Source organism: Meleagris gallopavo, chromosome 4, assembly GCF_000146605.3.
Source record: "Meleagris gallopavo isolate NT-WF06-2002-E0010 breed Aviagen turkey brand Nicholas breeding stock chromosome 4, Turkey_5.1, whole genome shotgun sequence".
Taxonomy (NCBI): Eukaryota; Metazoa; Chordata; class Aves; order Galliformes; family Phasianidae; genus Meleagris; species Meleagris gallopavo.
In genome coordinates, this window is record NC_015014.2 from 42,108,007 (window position 1) to 42,110,751 (window position 2,745).

A 2,745-nucleotide genomic window follows, 5' to 3' on the forward strand; every position below is an offset into this window, starting at 1 on the left:
GGGGGAGGCAAGGGGGAGAAAACAGGGTATAAAGGCTGTCATGTTGTGTCCATAGGTGCGCTCCTGCTTGCGGGACGCCCGCCATTGCAATGGCAAATAAAATCTGCTTTTATCAGAGATACCGTCCTGACAAAATTATTTGGATATTTCCAACACCATTTACACAGCTTAGTTTCATGGAAACTATGAGTTTCTGATTTTTTTTTTTCTCCTGCGTATGAGGAAAGAGGGAGATGAGAGGAAGAGAAGTTCCAAAACCTCTTTTCAGTTGTGACAACGAAGACAAGCATTTCTATGTATACATCTGCAAAATGAAGCTGAAGTATTAAAAATAGCTTCAAGACAACAGATGAACAAAACATGTAACCTGCGTTACAACAGCATTAGAGACACGGTAGTAGTACTATGAATATGTTTAGTCCTTTCCTCACAGAGAACAATTCTCTCTCTAGTTGCTTAATGGCAGACATCCGTTATCTTTTATAATGAGTTTTTCACAAGGCTGACAAAAAGCCTACAGTATGCCTAAGAAATAACAAATCATGTAAACAAAGCAAGAAACATGACATGGCAACATCCACAACAAACCAGCTACATCCTGTAATTTGTCAAACAATTATGTGATACTTGCATACTTGTATATTTGTTTTCAATAGGCAGATTTAATTCATAGCTTAAGAATTCACTACTCACGAAGTCCATGGGACAATGTTTCTACAGAAACTTTGAATCAGAAAGGAAGTTAACAAACATGATACTGTTTCTTCCTTAGCACAAGCTCAAAAAACCCCACTAACAAATGCTGGTTCTTTTCATTATGGTATCGCTGCAGCGATAAGAAACCTGCAACTCCATTACTTCCCAACCACCTTACAGTCCTGCCTCCATCCCATGCATCAGATAAATGTTCTCTTCATGTGTAAACAGTAAAATGGGTTAAAAGCATGCATTGCTCACCGTGGTATGTTCATTGTTCTTAGCAGGTCAGATTTGTGCCCCTTACGCTGATTATTTGTTTGCAGTTCCAATAATAAGGTACTGCTGAGATTCTTAATAAGAAGTCTGGATCTGCATGTATGAATTTTTAAAGGTTCAATGTGAAAAGTACCATGACAGAGTTCTCTCCTGCATGTTCACAAGAAGCATGTTAATGTTGAAGCTTCTTTCTCACTACGTATCTAGTATTACCTAATATACGCAGAAAACAATCTATCTAGAAGCATCTCCTGCATTTACAAGGCTTCTCCCCTCATAAAGTGGTAAGCAGACTCCCCCTAATCAACAAACACAACCGCAAACTATTTGTTCCAGATAGCTTTCATACATCCCTTTTTCTCAGCAGCTTCTCCACTGAAAGACAAAACAATACTGCAGAGAAGCATTCACTCTCAGGATGTTTTCAGCTTTCATCTCTCTGCTTTTCCAAGCTGAACACAAAGGTTGAAATCCCAATTAGCAATCTGAAAGCACTGCACAGGAAAAAATACTTACATTTGCCACAGTATTTGTAATATTTGCACACTGTTTCAGCAACTGGTGATTACAAAAAGGAGAGTTTTTTAGTCTGCCTTTCAAATCTCGTAGCAGTAAAAGGAAGGCTGATATCTGAAAGCTACTCATTTTCTACTGCTGTGCTCTGCTTGCTTCCCATGTGTGTACAACACAGCTGCCAGATTTAATAACCATGTCAGCCTGCTTTCCCCATAAAGCAGCAGAGAGATGACAGGATGAAGATGAAGTAGCCAGTGTGTTAATCTGTAGCTATGGCTACATTAAGCCTTATATCTATGTCATCATTTTATTGCTCTTGAAGAAAAAAACCAAAACCAATTAACACTACTTGCAAATAAACATGCAAGACGATTTCAGAAATATGAATCCATACTTGCCTTCAGTGACACTGAAGTACATTAAAGAAATGGCTCCTTTTTTGTCAATTAACAAATCCTAGGAGCTAATTCCTTTTCAAGACACCCTGATTTTTAATCATACATTTTGCCAAGCCGCATGTGCTTGTACCCCAAAAGAACAAAACCATTATCTGACAAATTAGCCAAGAATCACTCCTCTTCGGAAAGAATTATTTCCATACCTGTTTTTTCTGACTTCTTTCAGAAAAGCAGAGTTAATAAAAAGGGGAAATTCTCATTTACCATTTAAATCCTTCCATGCAGAGTGGTTCCTATAGCTCTGGACTTTCTTATCAGATGTGGTCACTTCACTGCCAACATGGAGCATTTCCATACCTCCATCTGCACAACCAGTTCCAAGGAAGGGAGGGGCAGGCAGAGTTTATGTGCCAAGAGAAGGTGCCAGTCACACGGTCCAAATCAATGAACTAAAAATAAATCCAGAAATGTGTGGCTGAATTTGCAACAATGTAGGGATGCTGCAGAGATCTTAGGACATCTGTGCACGCCTCTCTCTCTCTCTCATTTATATTCCCTTCACTGCCGCTGGAGGCACCTGTCTCAGCGGGGAGTGGTTTCTGTGGAAACTACTGCTGCTCGGTTTTCCCCTTGGAGAAAGTGTTGCCATGGCAACCGTATGTAATGTATATGGCCTAGATTCTTTTTCATAATAAGGTAATGCCGAAGTTCTCATTATAAAATTGGAGCGGATTTGTCTTGGGGGCAAGAAACATAATTACCTAAAAATTATATCTAAATGTAAAATACAAAGCACAAATAATATTACAGATTAAATGAGAGGGTAGGGGGAACTGTCAGAGCACCACTTGCCAAA

At 39.2% G+C, this 2,745-nt stretch overlaps 1 protein-coding gene across 1 annotated transcript in view; it reads right to left on the reverse strand.

Annotated features, from left to right (window-relative positions):
* TRIM2 (tripartite motif containing 2) overlaps positions 1 to 2,393 on the reverse strand; it is an 83,862-nt gene extending 81,469 nt beyond the window's left edge. Inside the window, exon 1 of the mRNA XM_010710083.3 lies at positions 2,154 to 2,393. The gene's annotated coding sequence lies outside the window, so the exon portion shown is untranslated. The remainder of the gene's footprint in view (positions 1 to 2,153) is intronic.
* Between the last annotated feature and the right edge of the window lie 352 nt (positions 2,394 to 2,745).